Below are 6000 nucleotides of genomic sequence, written 5' to 3'. Positions count from 1 at the left end.
TGGATATTAGATTCCAGTTATAAGTGATATCATATGGTATTTGTCTTTGTCTTTCTGACTCATTTCACTCAGTAGGAGAGCCTCTAGCTCCATCCATGTTGCTGCAAATGGCATGATGTCATTCTTTTCTATGGCTGAGTAGTATTCCATTGTGTATATATACCACCTCTTCCGAATCCAATCATCTGTCGATGGACATTTGGATTGTTTCCATGTCCTGGCTATTGTGAATAGTGCTGCAATGAACATGCGGGTGCACGTGTCTCTTTTAAGTAGAGTTTTGTCTGGATAGATGCCCAAGAGTGGGATTGCGGGGTCATATGGAAGTTCTATGTATAGATTTCTAAGTTATCTCCACAAACTGTTCTCCATAGTGGCTGTACCAGTTGACATTCCCACCAGCAGTGTAGGAGGGTTCCCTTTTCTCCACAGCCCCTCCCGCACTTGTTATTTGTGGATTTATTAATGATGGCCATTCTGACTGGTGTGAGGTGGTATCTCATGGTAGTTTTGATTTGCATTTCTCTTATAATCAGCGATGTTGAGCATTTTTTCAGGTGTTTGTTGGCCATCTGTATATCTTCTTTGGAGAAATGTCTATTCAGGTCTTTTGCCCATTTTTCCATTGATTGTTTGGTTTTTTTGCTGTTGGGTTGTATAAGTTGTTTCTATATTCTAGAGATTAAGCCCTTGTCAGTTGCATCATTTGAAATTATTTTCTCCCATTCTGAAAGTTGTCTTTTTGTTTTCTTTTGGGTTTCCTTTGCTGTGCAAAAGCTTTTCAGTTTGATGAGGTCCCATGGGTTTATTTTTGATCTAATTTCTATTGCTTTGGGAGACTGACCTGAGAAAATATTCATGAGGTTGATGTCAGAGAGTGTTTTGCCTATGTTTTCTTCTAGGAGTTTGATGGTGTCCTGTCGTATATTTAAGTCTTTCAGCCATTTGGAGTTTATTTTTGTGCATGGTGTGAGGGTGTGTTCCAGCTTCATTGCTTTGCATGCAGCTGTCCAGGTTTCCCAGCAATGCTTGCTGAATAGACTTTCTTTTTCCCATTTGATGTTCTTGCCTCCCTTGTCAAAGATTAATTGACCATAGGTGTCAGGGTTTATTTCCGGATTCTCTATTCTGTTCCATTGGTCTGTCTGTCTGTTTTGGCACCAATACCACACTGTTTTGATGACTGTGGCTTTGTAGTATTTCTTGAAGTCTGGGAGAGTGATGCCTCCTGCTTGGTTTTTGTTTCTCAGGATTGCTTTGGTGATTCTGGGTCTTTTGTGGTTCCATATAAATGTTTGGATGGTTTGTTCTAGTTCTGTGAAAAATGTCCTGGGTAATTTGATAGGGATTGCATTGAATCTGTAGATTGCTTTGGGTAGTATGGCCATTTTTACAATATTGATTTTCCCAATCCAGGAACATGGAATATCTTTCCATTTCTTTACATCTTCTTTGATTTCTTTGATTAAAGTTTTATACTTCTCGGCATATAGGTCCTTTACCTCCTTGGTCAGGTGTATTCCGAGGTATTTGATTTTATGAGGTACAATTTTAAAAGGTATCGTATTTTTGTATTCCTTTTCTAATATTTCATTGCTGGTATACAGAAATGCAACTGACTTCTGAATGTTAATCTTATATCCTGCCACTTTGCTGAATTTATTAATCAGTTCAAGGAGTTTTGGGGTTGAGTCCTTAGGGTTTTCTATGTATAGTATCATGTCATCTGCATACAGTGACAGTTTTATCTCTTCTCTTCCTATATGGATGCCTTTTATTTCTTTTGTTTGTCTAATTGCTGTGGCTAGGACTTCCAAAACTATGTTGAAGAGCAGTGGTGAGAGTGGGCATCCCTGTCTTGTTCCAGATTGGAGTGAGAAGGCTTTCAGTTTTTCCCCATTGAGGATTATATTTGCTGTGGGTTTGTCATCAATGGCTTTGATTATATTCAGGAATGTTCCCTCTATACCCACTTTGGCGAGGGTCTTGATCATGAATGGATGTTGGACTTTGTCAAATGCTTTTTCTGCATCTATTGAGATGATCATATGATTTTTGACTTTTTTGTTGTTGTTGTTAATGTGGTGTATGATGCTGATTGATTTGCATGTGTTGAACCATCCTTGTGAACCTGGGGTGAACCCAACCTGGTCATGGTGTATAATTTTTTTGGTATGTTGTTGGATTCGGTTGGCTAAGATTTTGTTGAGAATTTGTGCACCTATATTCATCAATGATATTGGGCGATAGTTTTCTTTTTTGGTGGTATCTCTGTCTGGTTTTGGAATGAGGGTGATGGTGGCCTCATAGAATGTCTTTGGGAGTGTTCCTTCTTCTTCAACCTTTTGAAAGAGTTTAAGGAGGATGGGCACCAATTCCTCTTTATATGTTTGATAAAATTCACCTGTGAAGCCATCTGGTCCTGGACTTTTATTTGTAGGGAGTGATTTTATGACCTCTTCAATTTCATTTCTAGTGATTGGTCTGTTCAGTTGGTCTGTTTCTACTTGATTCAGTTTTGGCAGGCTGTAAGATTCTAGAAAATTGTCCATTTCTTCCAGATTTTCAAACTTGCTGCCGTACAGTTGTTCATAGTATTCTCTTGTGGTTTTTTGTATTTCTGCTGTATCCGTTGTGATTTCTCCTTTTTCATTTGTAATTTTGGTTATTTGGGTTCTTTCTCTCCTCTTTTTAGTGAGTCTGGCCAGGGGTTTGTCAATTTTGTTGACCTTTTCAAAGAACCAGCTCTTGGTTTTATTAATTTTCTCTATTGTTTTTTGAGTCTCTATTTTATTGATTTCTTCTTTGATCTTTATAATTTCCTTCCTTCTGCTGACTTTAGGACTTTTTTGTCCTTCCTTTTCTAATTCGTTTAGGTGGAGGGTTGTTGTCAATTTGGGATCTTTCTTCTTTTTTGAGAAAGGCCTGTATTGCTATAAATTTCCCTCTGAGCACTGCTTTCGCAGCATCCCATAGATTTTGGGAGGTTGTGTCTTCATTATCATTTGTTTCAAGGTAGTTTTTCATTTCCTTCTTGATTTCCTCATTGACCCATTGGTTTTTTAGTAGCATGTTGTTTAGTCTCCATGTAGTAGGTTTTTTCTCTTTGCTTTTCCCATGGTTGATTTCTAATTTCATGGCATTGTGGTCAGAGAAGATACTTGAGATAATTTCTATGCTCCTAAATTTATTGAGATTAGCTTTGTGTCCCAATATGTGGTCGATTCTTGAGAATGTTCCATGAGCATTTGAGAAGAATGTGTATTCTGCTTTTTTTGGATGTAGTGTCCTGAAGATATCAATTAAGTCTAATTTTTCTATTGTTTCCTTTAAGACCTCTGTTGCTTTATTGGTTTTCTGTCTAGAGGATCTGTCCATTGATGTGAGGGGGGTATTAAGGTCTCCTACTATGATTGTATTCTCATCAATATCTCCCTTTATGTCTGTTAATATTTGTTGTATGTATCTGGGTGCTCCTATATTTGGGGCATGTATGTTGACGATAGTAACATCCTCTCCTTGGATGGATCCTTTAATCATTAAGGAGTGTCCTTCTTTGTGTTTCTTTATGTCTTTTGTTTTAAAGTCTATTTTGTCTGATATGAGCGTTGCGACTCCTGCTTTTCTGTCATGTCTATTGGCGTGAAATACTTTTCCCCACCCTTTCACTTTCAATCTATATGTATCTTTTGTCCTAAGGTGAGTTTCTTGTAGGCAGCATATTGAAGGTTTTTGCCTTTTTATCCACTCGGCCACTCTGTTTCTTTTGATTGGGGCATTCAGCCCATTGACATTTAAGGTGATAATTTATAGATGAGTATTTATTGCCATTTGAACCTCGTGTTCCAGTTGATTCTATGGTTCTCCATTCCTCCTTTCTTTTTTTTTTTTTTTTTTGGTTGGATGATCTCCTGTTATTATCTGCTTGAGTGTATTTTTTTTTCATTTTTTGAGAATGCAGTATTTGGTTTTGGCTTGTGGTTGCCCTGTTTTTTAAGTATGCTAACCCCTTCCTATAATTGTGTGTTTTAGCCTGATGGTCCTGTAGGTTCAAACACTTCATTACTATATTAAAATTAAGAAGAGAAACATACAAACAAACAAACAAAAAGGGTCTATTTATTTCCTAACATCCCTTGCCCACATTTTATGCTTTTGATGACTCTTTTTTATTTTTTTCTTTTTAATTTTATTTTGTTTGAAGCATGTTCATGATTATATCTGTATGCTGGCTTATTTGAGTGACTGCTCTCTGATTGCGGTTTCCTCAGTCCTAGTTCTTCCTCTTCTTCTTTTTTTTTTTCTTTTCTTTTTTCTTCCCTTTCCTTCCTTTCTTTTTGGTTTAGAGAAGCCCTTTCAATATTTCCTTTAACCTGGGTTTTGTGTTGCTGTATTCTTTAAGTTTTTGTTTGTTGGGAAAAATTTTTATTTCCCCTTCTATTTTAAATGATATTCTTGCTGGATAGAGTATTCTAGGTTGCATATTTTTTCCTTTGAGCACTTTAAATATCTCTTGCCATTCCCTCCTGGCCTGTAGTGTTTCTGTAGAGAAATCAGCTGATATCTTATGGTGGTTCCCTTGTAGGTAACATTCTGCTTTTCTCTTGCTGCCTTTAGGATCCTCTCTTTATCACTAACTTTTGCCATTTTTATTATGATGTGTCTTGGTGTGGGTCTGTTTGGGTTCAGTTTGTTTGGGGCTCTCTGTGCTTCTTGTATCTTGAATCCAGTATCCTTTAGATTTGGGAAGTTTCCATCGATAATTTCTTCAAATATATTTTCCATTCCCTTATCTTTTTCTACTCCTTCTGGAATTCCTATTATGCGTAGATTGGCCTGCTTTATATTATCCCATAGGTCTCTTATATTGCTTTCCAGTTTTTTGATTCGGTTTTCTGTCTGTTGACCGGATTGAGTGATTTCCATTATTCTATCTTCCATATCACTGATTCGTTCTTCTGCATTATTCATTCTGGTTTTTACTGCCCCTAGTTCAGTTTGCATCTCTGCAAATGAATGTTCTAGTTTTTCTTGGCTCCTCTTTATATTTTCTAGTTCCTTTCTGAGGGTATCTGTATTACTGTTCATATCTTCTCTTAATTCCTTCAATATTTTCACTATTTCTCTTTTGAACTCCAGGTCTGTCTGACTGCAGAGATCTGTTTCATTGTTGACTGTTTTAGGTGAGTTCTCCTGTTGGTTTGACTGGGGGTGGTTTCTCAGCGTCTTCATCTTGCTTGTTGTTTTCTTTCTCCTGAGAGAGTTGTACTCTCCGTTATCGGGCAGTGTTTGCCCTGTCACTGCTGTGGAATGTTTCCTGAGGGCTGGCGTTGTTGGTCAATCTTTTTTGAGGCAGTATGGCTTTTCTGGAGTGTTGATGGGGCTAACAGTGTTTCTTTGAAGCAAAGGAGGACTTCCTGAGGGCAGACATGACTGAGAGGTCCACACCGCGATGGTTGCAGATTTCACTCGGTCATGCAGAGCTTGGTGTTTTTAGGCTGTGGGGTTCTTGTAGGGGGTTGGCGGTGTAGGGCAGCTGTTCCTCAGGAGTGCAGCACCCCCTGGGGGATGTAGCAGCTATTTGGGTCACTGAGAACCTAAGAGGCCCTTCCCTAGGGCAGCCCAACTCAGAAGGACTGTCTGAGAATGTAGGCGGATCTTTTCACAGTCTGGCCAAGCTTGTTGCAGCTTTTCTGTTCTGCAGGGGCTCTTCCAGGGGGCTGCTGGTGCTGAGCAGTTATTTCTCGGGAGTGGGGCACCCCTCGGGTCTTGGGCGGGTAGCAGGGCCGTTGGAGACCCAAGAGGCTCCTCCCCAGGGCAGCCCGACTCAGAAAAACCGTCTATCTTTTCCTGACTCGGCCAGGCTTGTTGCAGCTTTTCTGGGCTGCAGGGGGTCCTGCCTGGAGCTGGCAGTCCTATGCAGCTGGTCCACTAGGGCACCCCCTGGGGTCTTGGGCGGGTAGCAGGGCCATTGGAGACCCTAGAGGCTCCTCCCCAGGG

Source organism: Sus scrofa, chromosome 1 (genome assembly GCF_054392235.1).
Source record: "Sus scrofa isolate SSC_HxYL_T2T_F1_AM1 chromosome 1, Sscrofa_HxYL_maternal_Yorkshire_Landrace_v2.0, whole genome shotgun sequence".
Classification (NCBI taxonomy): domain Eukaryota; kingdom Metazoa; phylum Chordata; class Mammalia; order Artiodactyla; family Suidae; genus Sus; species Sus scrofa.
Note: the sequence above shows the minus strand (reverse complement) of the source record.